Source organism: Aethalodelphis obliquidens, unplaced genomic scaffold (genome assembly GCF_003676395.1).
Source record: "Aethalodelphis obliquidens isolate GAN/ISIS:26980383/991018 unplaced genomic scaffold, ASM367639v1 scaffold15, whole genome shotgun sequence".
Lineage (NCBI taxonomy): Eukaryota > Metazoa > Chordata > Mammalia > Artiodactyla > Delphinidae > Aethalodelphis > Aethalodelphis obliquidens.
Genome location: NW_020837959.1, coordinates 31,857,502 through 31,881,805, shown reverse-complemented (window position 1 = coordinate 31,881,805; position 24,304 = coordinate 31,857,502).

The window sequence follows — 24,304 nt, the reverse complement described above, 5'->3', positions numbered from 1 at the left end:
GAGAAATAGTTTTCTTCCATTATAAAACAAATATGTGGTCTGCACAAAATTAACATGATCTGGTGTTCACAAGGCAAAATGAAAGTTGTGAGTGATGTAATATTTCAACTCAAAGGTATTTTATGGAATATTAACATACCAAGTTAGAAGAATGTTCTTTGTAATCCAAAATATTGATTCATTAAAAAAAAAGACTTGGTGGAATAGAATTTTTCATAAGTTATTATTGCTGTTCCCATAAAAATATTTTCTGTTTAAATTCATAACAAACGTTCTGAGGAGGAGAAATGTCTTTTCTATATCCCATTTAACAGTACAATAACTTTGTTTTCAGAATCTCATTTTATTCCAGCTGGAAGATATATGATCTTGTTATACAAAACAACCACTTCATCTCTACAGAAACTTATTATTGGAATTTATGATTATAATGTTCTACAGAGGGTGTAAGACATGACTTTTATCAAGTTTAAACTGCATGCTGTGCCTCTGAAACCTCATCTTTGGGAGGATTAGATAGAAATTACTTCAACACAGTTTAATGTTAAGACATTCACAGTTATTTGATATAAATGTGATCATTGTATTGTCCTGTAATGAGACTATTAAATAATGTTATTAATAATTATGATCCATCCTTATTGCATCTGTTTAATAAAGAAATGAAAAAAGATAGAATGTGGGATAAAATTGTGGGTGTGTGGAAAGTGTCATTGAAGTGCAAATGTTGAAACTTGGATGTGTGACCTTGACAAGGTCATGTGACAGGTGATTCCATGGAGGCATTCCCTAGACAGACTGCTGATATTATCACACAAGAACATTCCTGACCCAAGATCTTCCTGCCTCTAGGTCTTTGAGATACGCTTCTCTCTAAGATTTTTTTCCCTCCCTTTCCTCTGCCTTCCTCTGGCCAAAATCCTAGTCATAGTTCAAGTCTGGCTTTAGACAGCCCTTGCTCCGAGCGCTGCCCTGAGTATCCCATGTCATTGACCCCTGCCGACGAGGTTGGGTTCCCTGCTTTGAACCTGCATTTCACCCTGAGCTTCTCCATTTGTATTACCTCACATGAAATTTATTACTGTTTATATTTTCCAAACAAGGACAAGGACCTGGCTGTCATGCCAACATTCTATACCCAGGTCCAAGCATAGAACCTGGGGTAGAGTGTATGTTCAGTATATATTTTATGTATTGAATGAACAGATCTTCATTTTGCATAGAATTAATCATAGTTCCACCATCACCAGGCCATTAGATGTGAACTCAACCCTTGTTCAGTTGGAAGATAGATAGTTCAAAGAAAAAAATACACTTCTCAGTTTTCCTAATCGCAACCCCTTAAACTTTCGTTTGGTGAATATACTAATAAAGATTCTAAGTAAGTCTAAGTAACAACAACAAAATATCTTAAAATTAAGATTTTTTTGCCCCACTTAACTGGGAAGTTCAAAGAGTAAACTCGGCTTTGGGAATGAATGGGTCTAGGAGTTCTTATCATGCAATTACAAAGCCATCTTTCTCCTCTTTTATCACTGCTTTCTCTGCATCGACTTATTCTTAGGATCTCCCTGCCTAGGGCCCAAGTTGGCCACAGGCAGCTTACATTGTTTGTATAGACCAATAACTTCAACAACCATTAACAGCCCTGATGGGCACATTTTGGGTCACATATCCATCCCAGCGTCCACTGTGCAACAACAGCAGGTGTGGAACTTTGGCCATTTTGAGGAGAGGCTCACATAGTGTGGGAGATGAAAGAGTCGCACCATAAAGAAGAGTTTGTTACCATAAAAATGGGAAGAGCGTTTAGTGGACAGACAAAAACCTTTGCTACCATGGTTCTCTGCCAAATAAGTATGGGATATCCTGGAAACTCATCACCATTGGCTCAGATCAGGCATCCTAGATTTTACTCGATTGGGATGGAGGTGGATAGGAGGGCACTTTAATCTTTTGCTTCCTTACATATACTGACTCATTCTACAAAATATTTGTACCAAGGCCTAGGGATACAAGAATGAGCAGGACAGACAATGGTCCTTGCCCTGATGGAACTTACATTCCAAGCAAAGAAGCAAATCAGATAGTTAAAAATTGTAGTAAAGGGCTTCCCTGGTGGCGCAGTGGTTGAGGGTCCGCCTGCTGATGCAGGGGACGTGGGTTCGTGCCCCGGTCCGGGAAGATCTCACATGATGCGGAGCGGCTGGGCCCGTGAGCCATGGCCGCTGAGCCTGCGCATCCGGAGCCTGTGCTCTGCAATGGGAGAGACCACAACAGTGAGAGGCCTGCGTACTGCAAAAAAAAAGAAAACGAGATGTAGAGGTCAGATCATCTGAGGCCCTGTAGCCCATGGTAAGGAGTTCAGATTTTTATTTTAGTGTGATGGAAAGTCATTGAATAGTTTTAAAGTAAGGGAGCACAAAATTTGAATTACATTATTATTTAGTATTTCTTGAAAATGTCCAGAGTTATTTTCCTTGTCCAAGCAAGCTTCACCTCTCCCCTGAATTACATTTAATGGGTTTTCCCCCATCTACCTGTGTTCAATCCTCTCAATCCTTTCCCCACACAGCAGTTCTAGCGCTCAAATCGGAAGTCATTCTTCTGCTGAACCTGGAATGGCTTCCCATTATCTCCAAGACAAAAACCCAAGGCTTCTTGAACCCTACAAGGCCCTGACCATCTGCCTCTCTCTCTCTTCCCTTGCTCCCAACTTCCTCTCTCTTGCTCAGTTCTTCACAGCCACATGGACCTTGGTGTAATTCCTAGAACACATCAAGCTGCTCCTTCTTAGAGCCTGTCCACAGGTCCCTCCCCTGCCCGCTCCACACCTGGTTACATGTCTTTTCATGCTTTTCATGCTTTTCATGTTTGTCCCTCACTTCCCCAGGGAGCTCACCCCACTACCTGTTACTCTAGCTACATGCTCTCATTGCATCTTGTACTTTTCCTCGATAACATTCGATACATACTTGGATGATTATTTTTAAATGTGTCTTTCTCTCAAGACTATAAGCCCCATGAGGACTGGTTGATGTTTATCACAGAACCTGATTGTAGGAGCTAGTATGTATTTACTGACTGATGTAATGAAGTAAATGGAATAGCTTAATCAGAACACAATTAGACTTGCCTTTTAGTTAATTCATTATTCATTTATAGGACTTTTATGATCACATCACACCCATTCAATCTCATTCTTTCTGTTGTTTTCCTTTAACAACTTTTAGTTTACTGTACTTTTTCTTCTTCAGCCTCGTCTAGCAGCCTTCCTCCAGCCATTTTCTTCCACAATGATAAAGTAATGTCCTATGTTGGGGTTCTCAGGACCCCCTCTGTCCATAAGAGGTGACAGTGCTGTCATTTCTGCTTCCTTCCTGTTTTGGGAGCAGGGTCATCCACTGGGTCTGGGCCATTTCTCTGTGTACGACTACATGGTGCTTATTTCAGAATAGACTGACAGCTTTTCAATGGTAAGGAAAATTAACTCCCTCTGGAATTCATTGTTTTTTGTTTTTTGTTTTTGTTATCTCTTATCTTTTTTTTTTAGTGAAGTTGATATACAATATTATATAAATTATAGGTGTACAATAGAGTGATTCATAGTTTTTAAAGGTTATATTCCATTTATAGTTATTATAAAGTATTGGCTATATTTCCTGTGTTGTACAATATATCCCTGTAGCTTATTAAAAATTTTTTTTTAATTTATTTATTTTTCTTTTTTATTGAAGTACCATTGATTTAAAATGTTTCAGGTATTCAGCAAAGTGGTCCAGATGTGTGTGTGTGTATACATACATACATATATATATATATATATATGTATATACACACACATATATGTTCTTTTTCAGATTCTTTTCCATTATAGGTTATTACAAGATATTGAATATAGTTCCCTGTGATATACAGTAGGTCCTTGTTGTTTATCTATTTTATATATAGTAGTGTGTATCTGTTAATCCCAAATTCCTAATTTCTCCCTCTACCCACCCCCTGGAATTCTTGTTTTCTTAATAAATATCTCCCCACCCTGCAATTAAAGAGAAACTTGACAGAAGAAGGACACAGTGTGACTGTAGGGCTACTCACTGGGATGGCTCAGGCAGAAGTGGAGTCTTTGAGAGGCTGTGAATCCCTCTTTAGTGAAAAAACGAGGCCAGGAAAAAGGTGAGTGCAGTGTAGCATGATAAGGGCAGGGTTATATTTCTTAAGGAAAAAAGTCACTCATTTTTAGCAGGAGGAGTAAGTTTTCCTCATGGAAACAAGATTGGAAGTGGCTTTAGCTTTAGCCCCTGCCCCCCAGTGAACAGGTATTGAACTCACCAGCCTCCTTCCTCTTTAGTGGGACCTTGACCTGCATGTTCCCTCAGAAGAGTTGGTAGGAAGTCCCCTGGCACCCTGCTGAGGTAAAGGAATTGGCTAAAGGAAAGGGGGCCAGGACTGTGGAGGAGTGACAGGTCCTTCAGCAGGGGCTGGGAGGGCTGGTAGAGAGGGCTGTAGGGGACACAGAGGTTGGACAAGGAGTCGGCCTTGTGCGGCTTAGTCGACTTAGTTACATGAGGCTCAGCCATCAGCTGAGAGACTTGGATTCATGACCACGCCAATGGGGTGAGGCCCATAATATAGTTCTAGTATAGTATATTATGGGGCCCCATAATAGAGTTCTATGTGATTCTCCCATTACCCACAGAGCACGGTTAAACATGAACCTGTGTGGCAGAAAGGGCCAGCCCTCGTTTTCAGGGAAGAACTTTTTAATAAAGCCATTAACGGGGTGAATCATAGCCTTTCTCAGCTTCTCTTTTCTTTTCTGTATGTAATTTTTTTTTTTTTTTGCGGTATGTGGGCCTCTCACTGCTATGGTCTCTCCCGTTGTGGAGCACAGGCTCCAGACGCGCAGGCTCAGCGGCCATGGCTCACGGGCCCAGCCGTTCCGTGGCATGTGGGATCTTCCCGGACCGGGGCTCGAACCCGTGTCCCCTGCATCGGCAGGCAGACACTCAACCACTGCGCCACCAGGGAAGCCCCCTTATGTAATTTTAATTCTCTTGTTTGTTTCTGAGCTAATGTCCTCATTTTTATCTATTTGTCCGAATTAACCCAAACCCCTTAAAAATATTGTTAGTTTTTGTTACTATTTAGTACTTCCTGTCAGGTTTCTGCATTGGATGCCTGCATGTCACAAACAACAGCAACAACATGGCAGAGTGTGTGAGACATCGGAAGGCCTGTGGGTCGTGTTCCCAGGAGATCAGTGCGTGGTTCTTCTGTTCTAGCAGCTCCACTGTCACATTGGAATTTTTGAATAGAAACATTGTCTGTGAGAAGGTGGTTATAGAAAGAAACCCTTAAGAAAGAAATATTTAATATCATTAAATATTTCAACTGAAATATTTTTACTGATCTGAAAAACTGAAGAAAGGACTGGAGTTCACAGTTGAGGAGAAAAAATTGGATAGAACTGTGACCAGTAAAACGCTCTAATCCACTTACTTATCTAAGTTGTTTGTTTACTTACTTACTTACAGCGTTGTAGGGAGTAGATGATTACTTGTAAACATCTTCAGTATAAGTGACTTTTATTTACCGAAGTGTTACATTTGAGCACATGTTTTGAAACCTGGTTTGTGGTTGAAAGGGGCATTTCCCCCTTGTGTTATTTGACATGGTGGTATTTGGACAAAAAAGTGATATTTTATTCCATTAGATGACTAAGCAAGTTGACTAACTCTCCTTATTTGGAGAACAGGAAGTGGGTTAGGACTGAGATCCAAAAAAAAATCAAATTTGTTTGATGCTACCAGTAGGGACCTGCCTTGATGTGGCTTCTTCAGATTTAACTGGAACTGAAAATTGTGACATCCAGAAGTGGTGGGAGAGTCTGAGGAACATTAGTCAGAACCTGTTACCTGAAGTTGCATCCTCTGAAGTTACTGTTCCCAGGGTAAATGTCTGATCTTACAGAACCTCACAATTCTGCTTATCTGAGAAAGACACAATTCTGCTTGTCTGAGAAGACAAAGAATTAATTAAAATAACATTTTGAGGATTCCTTCGAAGCCATTCACATTTCTTTATTTGGTCTCTGTAGCTACCTCAACTCATTTCTAGTCTTTCTACTTCTTGACTGAAGAAAAGAAACACAATTTGTGGTTTCCTGATGCCTGCAACAAGATTATCTGATGTTCCTTAAGATATAAGTCCTAAATCCCACACTGACCAGTCGAATCCAAGTTTTGGAAGCTGTATTTTTACCAAGTTCCGTTAGTGATTCTTGGGCATCCTAAAATTTGGTAGCCAATAGCCACACACATAATGAATGCTTTAGTTGATACTGATGTTATTAGGTGAATTAGTTTTAATGAAAACTAAAGCTGATTATTTAAGACATTGTTACTGCCTGTTTCTCCTTATTTAAATCATTCATTTTTCCTTTTTTTTAAAATTGAAGTATAGTTGACATACAATGTTGTGTTAGTTTCAGGTGTACAGCAAAGTGATTCAGTTATATATATATGTATACAGTATATATATATTCTTTTTTAGATTCTTTTCTATTGTAGGTTATTACAAGATATTGAATGTAGTTCCCTGTGCTATACAATAAGACCCTGTTTATCTATTTTACATATAGTAGTGTGTAACTGCTAATCCCAAGCTCCTAATTTATCCCTCCCCCACTTTCCCCTTTGATAACCATAAGTTTGTTTTCTATGAGTTTGTTTCTGTTTTGTAAATTAGTTCGTTTGTATCATTTTTTTAGATTCTACAAATAAGCGATATCATATGATCTTTATCTTTCTCTGTCTGACTTACTTCACTTAGTATGATAATCTCTAGTTCCAAATAATTCTTTATAAAGAATATGACCTCTCAGAATAAAAGGGAAAAATATCATTTATTTTAGCCTCCTCCTTTCTTGAACTTAGAATATTCTAGACCAGTGGTTCTCAAACTTAGCAGTGCATCAGAATCACCCAGAGATTCTGAATCTGTTAAAACACAGATTGCTGGCCCTCATCCCCAGAGTTTCTGATTCTGTAGGTCTAGGGTGGGCCCTAAGAATTTTCATTTCTTACAGGTTTCCATATGTATTAGTCTGCTAGGTTTGCTGTAGCAAAATGCCACAGACTGTGTGGCTTAAACAAAAAATGTTTTCTCACAGTTCTGAAAGCTAGACGTCTAAGATCAAGGTGCTGTCAGGTTTGACTTCTCTGAGGCCCCTCCTTGGCTTGCAGATGGCTGCCTTCTTGCTGACTCTTCACATGGTCCTTCCTCTGTGCCTATGCATCCCTGGTGTCTCTTTGTGTGTTCAGATTTCCTTTTCTTATAAGGACACCAGTCAGATTGGATTAGGGGCCACCCTAATGGCTTCATTTTAAATCAGTCATCTCTTTAAAGGCTCCATATCCAAATACAGTCACATCCTGAGATACTGGGAGTTAGCGTTTTCACATACAAATTTTGGGAAGACACAATTCAGCCCGCATATAATGCTGAGGCTGTAGGTCCAGGGACCACAGTTTGAGAACCACTGTCTGAACTTGACTGGTAAGATAGGAAAATGACTTTTGGTAAGACATTTTTCAATCAGGTAAGACAATTCTTGGCTTTCTACTCTTTCTACCAACTAACTTTCTCTCAATGATCTTTTTTTTTTCTCTGTTTTACTTATTATCCTGGGCAGAGAATTTTCGGGTTTGTAGTCTATCTCTCTCTGTCCTCACTGACTCCAAGTCTGTGTGAGGTACTGTCACCCGTGCTATGCAACCCAGCCCCAGGCACAGAAACTGTCTTTAACCATACAGGCTAGTTGTGTTTTATCAACAGGATGCCACTAAGGCAAAACTAGTCTGAACTGGCTAGACCTAAGATGGCCGGAAAAGTAGGATAAAGGTCACCACTTATCTCATTATATGCTCATTATAATGTATTACCATGCTAAGATATCCTCCTTATGGGTGCCATGACCCGATGGTGCAGACCATACAAAGACAGAAAGAAGGTGTGGACCTGATTCCTAGAATTCCCCACCTTTTTCTGAGAAATGAGATGTTGTCAGACTCCACCTCAATCCCTCCCCTTGGACCTTTCATTACAAAAGCTTTCCCTGATCTTTGCTTGGGGAGAAGATGCTTTTAGATCATGAGCTCCCCTTTCCCATTCTCTGCTATTGAATAAAAGCCTGTCTTGCTTGCACCAAACTCAGTTTCCTTATTGGCAGTGAGAACCCAAGGTGGGAAAGAACTCCCTGACCGAGCCAGGGGGGCTTTGGTTCAGCTAGGACCCCAAGAGGGGGACCCCACATCTAATTCGGTAACAATACCAATGTGGGTATCTTGCCAGCAATGCACATTTATGTACTCAGACCAGAGCTTATCTTCTTTGTTAAAGCTCTGCTCTTTCTTCTGCTTTCTGTGTTTCAGTTCCTGGTATGACCATTTCCTCGACACTAAAGTGGGACCGTGGAGTCATACCTAACATTTTCCTTTGCTCTGCTACCCATGCCTCATCACCAAACTGAACAGCTACCTTTGCATTTCTTTGTCCCCATCTCTTCTTTTATTTCGCTTCCATCCAGCTTTATTTAGGTTTCATTAATTCTTCCTTGACTATTTCAGTAGACTTCCAGCCAAAATCCCTTCTTTCAGTTTTTCTATCCTTTAATGAATACTATCTACTGTTGCTAGATAAATCTTCCCAAAGCATAATTCTAATTAAAAAATTGAGTGTTTTCCCACCATCTGTTTAATAGGCAACATGCCTACCTAAATAAAATTCAGGGTTCTGTTACAAAAAGAAGGGGTGAGTAGGAAATTATCAGTATCTGCTAATCTGCTCCACTGACTCCCCAGATATGCAGGCACACCTTTCCTCTCTTCCCCAATGGAGATACCCCAAAATGCAATGCAGTTACAGCCTCCAGCTCAAGGTTAAGGACCTCTGCCTGTGTAGTCAGCTCCCTCAGATGCCAGAGGGGATCATCATGGCCTGGCAAAAATTACTGCCCATCCATCATGCCCAATATTCAACAGTAGAGTAGAAACATAATGACCACAGCATAACCTCCATGCAGAAAATAGGAAAATCAGAGACTCTGGGCCATAGCAATTTTTAAATCATGTTGGGTGAGAATAGTGAAGACTCTAGCCCAGGCAGTGGAGTGACTTCCATGGCCATTGTCCTCAGTGCCATGGGCTTTCTCTCTGGGATGCTCTGCCTGGTCCCCTCTTCTCTATGGTCTTTCCAAGGTGGGCATAAGAGAGTAGACTTTTCTTGGGGCTGCATTCCTAACCCACCTCTTTTGGGGGATAAGTTTGAGGACTCAGGGATTGTTTTAGAGATTGGAATCCTGATGCTGCTGGCTAGCCTAGGGTTTCATGGGCAATACAAATCTTACAAACCCTAGGGGGCTTCTAATTTACTTGCTGCTATTTCAGTCTATGTGTGGGTAACAAGAATCTGATATCTTGTCTTGATAAGGTTGTTGAGCCTGAAGACTCTGTTTTATTATATACAGCCCTCTGTGCTTTGCTAACTTCCCCTCTCCCAAACTGAGACTATTTGAAAAAATAGATGTGGAGGGTTTTGCTAATTAACTGCTTCCACGTTTGACAGAAAACTCCTAAAGGAAGTACACTGTACCTGAAAAAGGCAAAAGGCCATGGGTTTATCTCTTTTGAAGGCTGCTTTTGCTCCTGCCTCTGGCCATGGCTTACAACAGCTTCACTTTGAAGTAAGAAGTAGTCAGCTTGTTCAGTCTGAAAAGGCTCCAAGTTAGACTTAGTCTGCCAGCTATAGGCTCTTAACAAAGCTGTATTCCCTCCTACCCTGCTGGCAGATTGGCTAGCTCTAATCTGGGTTCATCTCTTCTGTAGAATATTATTGACAGTGTCAAGAATTAGCCAACACACACCAACAATAAAAATTTCCTATTATTTTCATTAACGTCACTGCCCTTTGTTTGTACCTTCCCAGGTTCTGCTAAGCTACTGTTTTACCAGGATTGCCAACTTTCCAGTCTGTAATAGTTTTGTCATTGCTGATGCCATCCAACCATGTCCTTTAAACTAATCCTACATTTTAGCTAATGCAGTAGTCCCCTTTTGGTATCAAAATCTATATTAGTTAGAATTAAGTTTGGGTGCATGTGTCATGGCTTAAATGATGCATAAATTTATTTCTCTCCCTTGTAAAAGAGTTCTGAGGGAAGCAGTCTAGAGCTGATTGATATAAAGGCTCCACAGTATCATTAGCGTTTCACGATCTTCTAGCTTTCCTCTTCACCTGCCCAGAATGAGACCATTGACTATGTGGTTCAAAATGGCTGCTGGAATTCCAGACATCACATTCATTTTCCATACACAAAGATATAGGAAGAGGGAGAAGAAGGGTGTACCCTTGCTCTTTCCTTGAGATTTTCCAAGAATTCTAGATTACATTATATATTCTATACTACATTATAACTCATCAAAAGCTTCAAGAGAGACTGAGACATATAGTCTTTTAGCTGGGTGGATGTATCCTGCTATTTATCAAGGTTCTGTTACTAAAGTGAAGGGAAGGTGGATATTGAGGTAGGAAACTAACAGCCTCTGTCACAGATAAATGTTTAAGTAATTATAAATCAAGGTAAACGGTTTTATGTGCCTTAAAGGAGCTTCAGGTAGATTTCAGTGAGAATTCAGGCTGGGAGAGGTAGCGTCCAGCTGGATGGACCAGGGAAGGCTTTCAAAAGGAGGTAGCACATGAACTCATTCTTTGAGTAAGAGTGAAGTAGGACATTCAAGCTGGAGAGCTTGAGGCATGAGAGCAGAAGTTTTGTGCCCTAGGTGCCTCGCTGACCTAACGCTAGTCCCAGTCCTGGACTAGAATAGAAAGTAAATTAAGAAGACAGGCCACAAACAAGGGTGGGATGTCAACTTTACCAAATTCAAGTAAAGAAACAGAAGGGTGCTCCCACACTCGTCAAGAAGAAAGCTTAGCATGGCAGGCCAGTTCCACATGACAGTCTGGCAATCCTTCAACCAAAGGAAGAATTTTGCTGTTAACTAGCAGAGTAATTTCTTGTAGACTATACACCAAAGACAGATTACATTCAATTTGCCATGGTTATCCTGCAATTCTAAGTAGTGTTTTACTCATTTTATGATGAGACCTATATCAGATCTTGAGTGAGGAAACATTCAGGATATCTGCTAGGATGTTAACATAGCTGACACCTGCTGTAAAGCCACACAAATCGAGGATGGGGTGGGGGAGGGCGGATGGGACAGCACGCTCCCTGGGTGGGCTTCAGAGCGCATGCTCACATGAGTCAGTGGGAGGGAGCGCTTCCTCGTTTGCGGTGTAACATTGGCGGGAAGATGCAGGGGGGCGTGTCATGTTCTCAGTTACTCTACTCTGAGAGTAGCTTGGTCATCTGCACTGAGGATGAAGATAAATGGTTATGAAAGCCTTTAATAAAAAAGGTAAGCTGGGAAATGCGAGAAGTTGGTTATACTGCATGGTTACAATGTCATGAAAGCTCTAAAGCACCACGTCACCTCTTTCCTAACCTCTGCAATTAAGAAACTGGAGTTCTGATTAGTCTTGGTGGATAGGGGTTAAGTGACTGGAAGGGGCATTAGAGGAGTCTTCTGGGCTGGTGGTCATGTTCCGTATTTTGACTTGGATGCTGGTTACAAACTGTGTTCACTTGATGAAATTTGTTTAACTGTAAAAAAAAAAAAAAAGAAACTGGAGTTCTAGGTTTATAATTTCTATAACCACATGTTTTAGATCCTGAGTCTCCTTCCAGTAATAGTTAAAGATGCTGGAAACTCCATTCATTAGTTGGTCTGCCTGCAGCTCTCTGGTAGACGGAGTGGAGAGTTGGTTATAAAAAACAAATGAAAAGTAATGGATGCAATTTATTGAGGTACTTTCTAGATGCCAACCTCTTGCCATTCATTATCTCATAAAGCTCTTTGTTCTTACCTCTAATTATAGGTAGAAGAAATGGAGGTTTATAGAGATATTAAATTTTGTGTTCAGTGGTCATCTTGCTTATGTTGGAGAACGTTCTCAGATGGTAACCCACTTCCTCTTGAGAAGAACATCTTTGGGCAACTTCAAGCATAAGAAAGTTATTTTTTATGTTTAATCCAAAAGTTAATTCCTTATAACTTCTGCCTACTGATTCTAATTCTATCCTTAAATATGCAAAAATAACTATCATGTTTGCAGGTTTATCTTGTCTCCTGATTAAAAATTCAAATTCCTCATGTGGTCTGATTTCATACTTCTTCCTTACTGGGCTTTCTATTCTTTGAATATGTTCCAGTTTGTCTATAAGCTTTAAAAAAGTGAACAAACTAATCCACCTTTGAGTTTCTAAATGCATATTCAAAAGGGGACTGTCACCTCCCTTATTCTAGATTTTACACTTTATTAATGGAACCTAGAATTTCATTACATTTTTTAGGGTGTCAGAGAAGGGCCATTAATATTTTATAGTTGATGTCCATTGAAGATACTGCTGACAAAATCTGTAATTCTTTTTCTTTTTTCACATTTGCTTTGCTATAATTTGTTACCTCTATACTCTATTTCTGCAGTTAGTTTTTTTGGATGCAAGCACGGATCTTACATTTGTCACAGTTAAACAACATTTTATGAAATTCAACCCATTGCTTCAGGTGCTGAAGATCTTTTCGAAGATTGATCTTGCCATCCACTGTACTAATTTGAAAGCCTGCCCTCTATATCTTCTAATCAAGTACAACTAATAAGATGGGGCAGAGATTTGACCAGTATTTGGCACTCCCCTTCCAGTTGACATTGATCCATCACAAGGAGACCAGTCCCCAGCACCTGTCAGTTGGCAATCTGTCCTTCTTGTGCTGTTTTTGGCATTCAGATCCTTGTTTAGAATGTTTTCCCTTTAGCAATGGCCTAAAGTCTTTCATCACTTAATGTTTCAAGGTCTGCACATTTTCAAGGTCTAACTCAAAGCCCACACCCTACATGAAGTTTGCTCTGACCAACTGTGATGCTTTCATCTCAGAATTCCCTTTGCACAGATTCTTTTTATTTTTATTATTATTTGTTGTTGAAGTATAGTTGATTTACAATATTATACTAGTTTCAGGTGTACAGTATAGTAATTCAGCATTTTTGCAGATTATACTTTATTATAGGTTGTTATAAGATAATGGCTATAATTTCCTGTGCTATACAGTATATCATTGTTGCTTGTCTATTTCATACATAGTAGTTTGTACCTGTTAATCCCATACCCCTAATTTGTCCCTCCCCCCTTCCTTCTTTTGCATAGACTTTCAATTCTCAACCCCCATTAATTTTCTATGAATGTAAATTGCATCTTTACCTCTAGTCTCACGAAGGCAAGAATATGTTAATTATTAGCCTCTAGCCTCTGGTTACTGTAACGCCAGGCTGTGAGTAGTGCTCCATTGTTACTTGTCTTTGATTAGGCCAGCAGTTCTCAATGGCAGATGATTTTGTCTGCCTCCTCTTCCCTTCCCAGGGAACGTTCGGGAATGTCTGGAGACATTCTCGGTTGTCCCAACTAGGGACGATGCTACTGGCATCTAGTGGGTGGAGCTAGGGATGCTGCTGAACATCCTAAAATGCACTGGACAGCCCCCCACGTGAGAGGATTATCTAAAATGTAGGTAGTGCTGTTAATTAACCCTGTGTTAGACAATTCAGGTGTGTTCTGATTGACTTTTTTTTTTTTTGGTGGTACGGAGGCCTCTCACTGTTGTGGCCTCTCCCGTTGCGGAGCACAGGCTCCGGACGCGCAGGCTCAGCGGCCATGGCTCACGAGCCCAGCCGCTCCGCGGCATGTGGGATCTTCCCGGACCTGGGCACGAACCCGTGTCCCCTGCATCGGCAGGCGGACTCTCAACCACTGCGCCACTAGGGAAGCCCGTGATTGACTTTTTAAAGGGCTGCTCCATCTGCCTGTTTATAGGTACATTTTGGTGGCAGGTAATGTGTCTGGTGACCCTTCCTAGAATGGATGCTGCGTCTATGCAGTCATGTCTGGCATTCAGGCAGTTAGTCCTGGATAAATTACTGAAAATGTGATTGTGAGGGAGTTAGCAGGTATCACTACAGATGTAATTAAGTTGATTCCACAAGCTACATCCCCAAATTAGTTTTATTAGTTTCTGACCATGCTCTGTTTAAATATCTAGGTTTTTGCCTACTCAGTTTATTTGTATGTTAGAATGAGATAATAATAGCCTTCTTCCAGCTATTTTATAAGGATATTTTTGAGAAAAAGGAAATAGTGTAGATGAAGAGTTTCCTTTGCTGGGGAAATGACTATTAAAACATTATAATGGTAGGGACATCCCTGGTGGCGCAGTGGTTAAGAATCCGACTGCCAATGCAGGGGACACGGGTTCAATTCCTGGTCCAGGAGGATCCCACATGCCACGGAGCAGCTAATCCCATGCACCACAACTACTGAGCCTGCGCTCTAGAGCCTGCGAGCCACAACTACTGAGCCCACGTGCCACGACTACTGAAGCCTGCGTGCCTCTAGCCTGTGCTCCACAACAAGAGAAGCCACCACAATGAGAAGCTCACGCACCACAATGAAGAGTAGCCCCCGCTCGCAGCAACTAGAGAAAGCCCATGTGCAGCAACGAAGACCCAACTCAGCCAAAAATAAATAAATAAATAAATTTATTAAAAAACAAAAAACAAAAACATTATAATGATAATTAGTAGTGGTGATCTGGGGTAAGGAAGAACAAAGAAGTTTATATACAGTGTGTTATCCTCCAAAGAAAAGGGCTAATTAAGGCAAACATGTTGTTCAGGTTCTAACTCTTATTTCTGTGGCCAGGGTTGATCCCTTAAACGAGAAATATGCCTTCCAATTGTGTGCTGGGGAGACCCTACTGGGTGCTCTCTCCCCGACCCTCGGAATGTGGCCTGGGCAGAAATAGTGGATGAGGGACAGTAAAACGTTTGCCAATCTTCATGTGCAGAGTGCTTTTATTATTACTGAATGAAGAAAGTCATCTCTTGATGAACTCAGCTCATTTCCATGTTCTCTTACATAGCTCAGAGAATCTTTCTTCTTTGTTCGTTTATTTATTGAAGTATAGTTGAGTTACAATGTTGTGTTAGTTTCAGGTGTACAGCAAAGTGATTCAATTATACAAATATATACATATTCTTTTTCAGATCTTTTTTCCATTATAGGTTGTTACAAGATATTGAATATGGTTCCCTGTGCTATACAGTAGGTCCTTGTTGGTTATCTCTTTTATACAGAGTAGTGTGTATCTGTTAATCCCAAACTCCTAATTTATTCCTTCTCTGCCCTTTCCTTTTTGGTAACTATAAGTTTGTCTTCTATGTCTGGGAGTCTGTTTCTGTTTCTAAGCTCATTTGTATCATTTTTTAAGATTCCACACATAAATGGTATAATTTGATATTTGTCTTTCTCTGTCTCACTTACTGCACTTAGTATGACAATCTCTATGTCCATCCACATTGCTGCAAGAGCCCAGGGGGATCTTTCAGCACACATGAGCCGGAGGACTTCTGAGCAGTGACAGTATGGCTGCTCCCAGGCTTGTGTCCCTTTGGCACGCAGTCTCTAGCCTCCATGACGCCTGCCCGCCTCACCTAGTGTTTGTCTGTGACTCTGTGGCTGATGTATGGTTGGCATCCACCCCCATGCTGGCATGCCAAAGGAGTGAATGAACAATGGCATACCCTGGCACCGATGGGCGTTTTAATAACTGTGGAAAATGAGGAATTTACAGATGCATGAGTCAAGCTCCCACTTCAAAGGTCCTCACCCGAAATCTTCCTGAAATTAGAAGCAATACTGCTGAACACAATGCAACCTTTTGCATGGCTGCCCAACGTTACTATAAATCTGTGTGTGCAGTGTTTGGGAAAGTTACATTACTGGGAAACCGGTGCACTGTTTTCATCTGGGATTTATGTGTAGTGTTCAGTAGGTAGGTCCCGCTTGGGAAATAGGAGGTATGTCATGGGAAGCAATTTGCTTTTCACGGGCAGCCAAGACTCAAAACAGGCCTGGGATCTTTGACCAGTTACTTCACCAGCAACCCTACATGGTTAGATCCTCCTAGGTTTGAACTGCCTTCACTCTGAATAAAGAACATTCTCTCGTTCCTGGGCCTGGTCTGAGACTCCATCAGAAAAGGGGGAGAAATAAGTCCTCTGTGTCCCATTTCCTTTGTCCGTACACCCTACTTCCTCACCAGGTCCCAGTAGAGACCTGAGCGCTTGTGATGTTTTTAGTGGACGCCGTCTCTCCTGCAATGGCTCCCTGTTCAGGTCTGTCCTCCTCAGCCAGGCCTTGGCTCCAGACCTACTTTTTCCTCTCGTGAATAATTGCTACAACTTGTCCAATGCTCAAGCACTCATGAAACCTCACTTCACAGGGTAGATATTTTTCACCTCTATTTTGTGCATAAGGGAACAGCTTCAAAAAAGCATAAATAACTTGCCTGAGGTCACACAACTAGAGCAGAAATTCTAGCCCAGGTCTGAAGCCCAAGCTCATGCACTGGATGACATTCTTCTAGCTCTTCACTTTGGAATTTAATTGTGAAGTTCCTCTTTCTTTCAGATTAGCAGCAACACAACTATTTACCTCTAACGTGTTTTCATAGTATTTATATCTCAGCAGGGTCTTCTTGGATACAAGGCCCAAATATTACTGTTAGATTTTCCCACACCTTGACAAGTGTTGAGGAGAGGGTGGACCCTTTTAACTCACTACCAAAACTACCGCCTAGATGGGGGGACACCCGTGGTTGGTTGGCCTGCTTCGTCCAGTCCATGCTGGACTTATGTAGCTATTATTAGTGGGCAAGATAAATACTGGACAGTGCTCTCTGGGCACTGTTGGTGTTTGCCTTGCTGACTCTCATGTTTCCCTTTTAATTTCAAGGCTGACCATCATCTTGCCTCATTTTCCATTCTGATATGCTAAGACCTTCCATTCAGGGTGATGTCAAGTGTCTTCTAGATATTTCCTTGGTCAGGTGTCTCTCTGAGGCAGACAAAAGCTGTGAAATAATAACAACTGGCATTAGGCACAGGACGCTGTGCTGTATTATTTTTATCATCTCATCCTCACCAGGAAACATTTGAGAAATGTGTCATGGTTTTTTGTTTTTTTTTTACAGGCCAATATTTATTATGAGCATGAATATTAATATTTAATCAAGGTATTAGCCAATTGAATTCATAATATATAAACAGATAATATATTATGACCAAGTGGGGTATATACTCAGTATACAAGTTTGTCTTAAAGCTTTATTTTTTTCAATTATACATGTATATGTATATATATATATATATATTCTTTTTTTACATTTTCTTCCATTATAGGTTATTACAAGATATTGAGTATAGTTCCCTAGGCTATACAGTAGGTTCTTGTTGGTCATTTATTTTTATATAGAGTAGTGTGTATATTTTAAGAGAAATGTGTCCTATTTTAATCTTGAGGAAACTAAATGAGGGTAATGGGATCATTTAAGTGATTTTTGCAAAGACACACTTCTTAGCAGATCCAAACTTTAAAGGGACTAGGCAATAGAGGTGACGGTAGGAGTTTAGTTGTGGCTGATGTGACATACAATTCATTACATGTTTTTTTTTACTAGCTCCAAAACTATAAACTGGATGGTCATGCGTGGATGACTGGTGGAGATTGATGATACTTCAGTTAGGGATCAAAGAAAAATCATTTTCCCAGTTCTCGACCTATTCACATTGTTTAAAAGAAAAATTCTTCCTAGTTTTCCTTCTTTTTTCTTCTTTTGCAGAGTAAGTGCAGGCCAGGAAAGCTTTGGAAGGTGACTTCAGGGCCAGGTGTGTTTCATTGCCACATGACACTCTACGTCATCAGTTGCTATTGCTGAGTCTCCTTGGGTGATGCAGCACTCTTCCTGGAAGTCTGAGTTGGGGAAGGGAGTCCAGAGCATGGATGAAGCTAGTAGTATTCTATCAAGTTGGTGCAAAACTTCTTATAGTTCACCTATTTTTTGCTTTTCTTTTTGTGTATTGAAAGTATTTTAAAGCTATGTATTTCTCCTTCAGTTTTTGCCTTGCTAACAATATCTTTGTTCTTCATTCTAAGTAGTTGAAAAATTTCCAATATAATTTCTTTTTCATTCCATGCATTATTTGGGGGTGTATTTCTGAATTTCTAGTTGCATGGATTTTTAACTTGTTTATTTATTTTTCTTATTTTTTTAATTGAATGAAAGAGTCTTTAAATTCTATAGTGCTTTACAACCTTCAAAAGTTTCACAGACATGATTTTGTATAATCCCGTAATAAGTCTTTTTAAAAAAATCTCCTACCCTTATCTTGCCCCTCCCCACTTCTCTCTCCTCTCTTGTAACCACTAGTTTGTTCTCTATATCTGTGAGTCTGCTTCTTTTTTGTTTTATTCACTAGTTTGTTGCATTTTTTAGATTCCACATATAAGTGACATCATATAGTGTTTGGCTTTCTTTGTCTGACTTAGCATAATACCCTCCAAGTCCATCCATGTTGCTGCAGATGGCAACATTTCATTCTTTTTTATGGCTGAGTAGTATTCTATTGCATATATATATATCTCTCACATCTTCTTTATCCCTTCATCTTTAACTTGTTTATTTTTGTGTGAGAACATGGCCTGTATATATTGATTCCCTGAAATATATTGAAACTGGTTTTATGACATAGTTTTGGTCAATTCTTGTAAATGTCTCATGTATGCTTCAGAAAAATATTTATTCTCTAATGGCTTGGTCTAGAGTTCTATATCTGTGTATTAATTCAAGCACATTGATTTTGTTGTTGAAATCTGTCTCTTGAAAAATGTTTTCTTCTTGATCTGTCAATAAATGAGATAGGTATGCTGAAAGCTTTTACTATGATGATGGGTAGATCAGTTTTTGCAGTTTATTAGTTTTTGTTTTATAAATTTCCAAATTATTAAGTACACACAAATATAGAATTATTATGTGATACTGATTAAGTTAATATTTTAAAAAATCAGTATGTAATAAAGACCATCTTGATCTTCAATAATGCTTTCTGCTTTAAAATCTATTTTGTCTTATGTTAATTCATGGCCCCCATTGTTGTTGTTGTTGTTATTTTGGTTAGTATTTGTCTATATAGTATTTTTTCTTTTTACCTTTGACCTTCTGTATGTGTATGTCTTATTGATGTGTCTCTTGTAAAGAATATATATCTTTAAAAGAAGCAAGCAAACAGTTTGGCAATCTTGTGTTTCTAGTGGATAGTTCATTTTGCTTATATTTATTATAATTTTGGATACATTTTGACCTGTTTCTACCATCTTACTTTGACTTACAGTTTGTCTTGTTTATCACACTCTATTTCTATTTCTTAGTGATAAAGATGACACTTGAAATTTTTCTACCTTTTCCGAGGATATGATCTTCACATTTTAATAAGGTATAATGTGCCACTCTGTTCATGAAGCCAAAGCATAGGTGTGATTTAACAACAAAAAAATATGGAGAAGCTAATAGCCTGATTCCCAACACTGCTAAAATAATGTCAATCATTTATTGATAACAACCGTCTAATGGTTGAAAGAAATCTTGAACTTTAGCTTTCTTTATGGTTTTTGTCTTGCAATATGCCTGTTAAGCTGTGAAAACACAATAACTTTTTCTCACAAACTGATTTAATGAGGATTTCCCTCTCTTCTTATGTTTTCCCTGTTAGCCCTTTCTCCACCATGTCTGGATACGTCTCTGGCTGCCTGGTTTCTAGAGATCCTGGGCCTTGTGCACAAGCCTGCAGCCCTGTCTCTCACTTAACCATTACCTGTCCTTTGCCAGCAGCCACGTAGTAGACCACAGCCACTCACAACCTGCAGGCTCTAGCGACTAACACAAAGAAACAATTATACTTTTACGTCAGAGGTATTTAATAAACCAAGAAAAATAAAGCTCAGAAACTTGGATGGAGGTCGAGAGTGAGAGAGAAAAATTTTTAAAGTTCATGGATCTTTTCTTAAACAATCAAAGAAACCAACATCACTACTGTTTGTTTGTTTTCCTACATCTCCCTGTGCTCTTTTATTCCCTGTTTATTGATCTGGTTTTCACATCCCATCACTTAACCCTGGTCAAAAGAATTCTATGTTGCAGCTTATTCAAGGGCTTATTCTGTTCAGTGCTGTTATAAAATAGCTCCAATTTTCCATTGCTTAATGAGAAACATTTTTTTAAAGCCATTGTGAGAACTAAAAATTGAAGTTGTGGATGGGTAGGAGCCATGGGAAAAGAGACTTCCTTTTAGATATTCTTTCTAGTATTCAGAGGTTAAAAAGATCAGCACCTAACTTAAAAATGGTATCAAATGTCCTTTTAAAATTGGTGATCCCAGGGGCTTCCCTGGTGGCGCAGTGGTTGAGAGTCCGCCTGCCGATGCAGGGGACACGGGTTCGTGCCCCAGTCTGGGAAGATCCCACATGCCGCGGAGCGGCTGGGCCCGTGAGCCATGGCCACTGAGCCTGCGCATCCGGATCCTGTGCTCCACAACCTGAGAGGCCACAACAGTGAGAGGCCCGTGTACCACACAAAAAAAATAAATAAATAAAATAAAAATATTAGTGATCCCATAGTATGATATTGTCCTAAACCGATAAACTCTGATGCCGATATCGCACATGGATCTGTTCACACTTTTTAACCTGTACTTGGCTCTTCTCAGATGGCAGCTGGTGTGTGCTCAAGAAATGTAAACTGACATTTTATATGCATCTAAATAGATTATAATAAGGTAAGCAAATTTGCTGGGAGAAAATCCAATGGGAATGACTGTCAGTCCTCCTTATGGTGAATAGTACATGGACTTCAGTCTCCAGCTACTCCATTGGTTTTGCTGGTTTGGGAACTCAAGGCCATAGGAGAGCTTTTATTTTAAAAAAAAATAGTTTTAGGAGGTAAGGATCAAACTTAAATACCCAGAACAGGTGCTTGTCTGCAAATGTGTGCATGCATCGGTACCTAGCTCGTGAATCTGCAGCATGTGCCAGCTTGGTAATTGTAGGTGGAATTTGGGCATTAGCTCTAGAAAATGTAACCTGCAGTGTTCTTATTTCCCCTCATCCAAACAAAAGCATCCAGGACTGTGTATTTTCTATGTGAATAGTAATAATCCAGAGATGAGCCCTGGGAAATGAATTGTTCCACGTGAGATAAATGTGTTTACCCCCAAACTGCCCACTTCAATGCTAAAACCGACATTCTTAATTCTAATTCCTGCCTTATTAGCCATCCTTGACATTTATTGTTTGAATTGACAAATTGTTGGTCATTATTGAAGCTGGGCAATGTTTACACAATGCTTACTCTACTCTCACTACTTGGGATATGTTTGGATATTCCCAAGGTGGATTTGGGTAAGACAGAGGAGAAATTAACCTTTAGGTGAGAGCTTGTGGCAGATTGCACTTCCCAAAGACGGCTGCCAACATTCCCTTCTGCACTGTGACCTTGACCCCCATTGAGAGATGGGGTCTACATCCTATCCCCTTATATTTGGCCAGGTTCAAAATGAGTATGGCAGACGTGGCACTCTGTGTCTTCTAAGTCATAAAAGACAATGCAATTTCTGCCTTGTCACTTGCTTTTTGAGTCTTGAGTCATCATGTAAGAGATCTGACTTCCATGCTAAGAGGAAGCCTAAGCCACTTAGAGATGCCATGTGAAGGTGGGCACAGTTGTCAACTCCAACTGAGGTCCCAGCTGACAAGCCTCAACCTCCAGGCACATAAGTGAAGACACCTCCAGATGATTCCAGCCTTCAGCTGCTGAATCTTTCTCCCAAATCCCAGCCCTTCTTCACTCCTGCATCCCCTCCACACCCCAGCTATTGAGTTTTCCCAGCTGAGACCTCAAACATCATGGAGCAGAGTCAAACAGTTCCTGCTCTATTCTCTCCAAATTCCCAAACTACAGAATCTGGAGTGTTTTGTCATGCAGCAGTAGTAACTGAAGCAAAGCCCCAGGGATTCTTCTGTAAGTGAAGACAAAGAGCTTTAGTGCCTAGTCTTTTTTTTTTTTTCTTTTTTTGCGGTACACGGGCCTCTCACTGCTGCGGCCTCTCCCGTTGCGGAGCACAGGCTCCGGACGCACAGGCTCAGCGGCCATGGCTCACGGGCCCAGCCGCTCCGCGGCATGTGGGATCCTCCTGGACCGGGGCACGAACCCATGTCCCCTGCATCGGCAGGCGAACTCTCAACCACTGCGCCACCAGGGAAGCCCTAGTGCCTAGTCTTTGTGAAGTGCTGTGTGGGTTAGTGGTTAAGACATTGAGTTTTGGGGTTGGACAGGTCTGGATTCAAATTCTGGCTCCATCAGCTGTTACACCGTAGGCAAGGTGTAATTATTATCCTCTTTGTATAAAATGGGGACTAATATCCTGTCACGGTTTTTTTTTTTTTTTTTTGGCTGTGTTGGATCTTAGTTGCAGCATGTGGGATCTTTCGTTGTAGCGTGTGGGTTCTTCGTTGCAGCGAGAGGGCTTCTCTCTAGTTGTGGCATGTGGGCTTTTTTCTTTCTAATTGTGGCACATGGGCTTAGTTGTCTCAAGACATGTGGGATCTTAGATCGAGTCCACCAGAGATCGAGTCCATGTCCCCTGCATTGGAAGGCGGATTCTTAACCACCAGGGAAGTCCCCCATCATGGGGTTTTATGATGATGAAATATTCAATATACAGCATTTAACAAAGTGAATAGCACAGAATAAATACTCTGTAAGTTTTAGTCTTTTTTTTTTTTTTTGGTGTGTGAAATGTTTGACTTCTCAAAGACTGCTATTAGTGCCTTCCTGATTCTCAGCTGTGTTCCAGATAATTGAGCCTTCCCAGATAAATTAGGTCCTATTATATAACTGTTGAGATTAGGCAATATTATTTTCACAACTCAAAACTTGGAGAGAAAATAGCAGTATATATCCACTGAAGCAGAGGTTGCTAGATTATAATTTGGAGAAGGGCAGGGACCACATCTCTCTTTTTCATCATTGGATCTCTAGAGCAAACACAATTGAACACATAGAAAATGCTCAATAGGTACTATTTGTATGAATCACCGTAAAATCCTATTTGTGTAGTCTTTGGATGACACAAAAGATGGAATCACCTTATCATATGCTATTTTCGAAATTATCAAAGATGAAGAATTTTCTGAAAAAATTTACGCAGAAGCTTAAAATTTTAATATCCATTACAACTCTTTTTTTTTTTTTTTTTTTTTTTTGCGGTACGCGGGCCTCTCACTATTGTGGCCTCTCCCGTTGCGGAGCACAGGCTCCAGACGCGCAGGCTCAGCGGCCATGGCTCACGGGCCCAGCCGCTCTGCAGCATGTGGGATCCTCCCGGACTGGGGCACGAACCCGTGTCCCCTGCATCGGCAGGCGGACTCCCAACCACTGCGCCACCAGGGAAGCCCCATTACAACTCTTTTCAGATGTCTTAATTTTATTTAGGACCACAGAAACCCACAACATATTAAGATAACCCATTTTTTATATTTGTAGATGCAAAATATTTTCTCCAGATTCTTGGAATATCATGATAGATCTGAAACAATTTTTTAAGTAATTAGCCCAATGCAGTTTTGCAGAAATTCTTCCAGTTTTGTTTTTTATGATTCAGAGGCCAAATTGGTAATGTTGAGGAAGCACTGTGATTTAAATTAATTGTAACCTTAAACTTGCTTCATAATTGCAGCCACACGAGGCAATTGCTTGACTTTCTTGTCACAACACATAGAACATTAATTAGAGTGAAAATTATAAACTATGGCAAGGGATCTTGCTGTATTCTAGCGACCCAATCTTAATGGAAACACTAGATTCTGACTTGTATTGATAAAACAGGATATAAGCTCCTCTCCGAGAGTTAGATACCCTTGAAAGCTTTGGCACTTTATCGATGACTAGAACAGAGGCTATAAAAGCAAATTCTGCTGCCCAAGGTCCAATTACTGTGTTATCCACATAGGTTAGTTATGCTATGGTGACAAACAATACAAAATGTCTTTGTCACACCAAGTCCACTTTAGGTTCAAGTAACTCTCCAGGTGGTGTCCCGACCTTCCAGGCCCTTTGATCTTGGTGCACCTGCATCTCAGTGTTTGTGTGATCCATCGCTGGGGCCAGGGAGATGAGCACAGAGAATCTCATCTTGACACTGGGTACTTCTGCTCAGAAGTGATACTCCTCACTTTCGC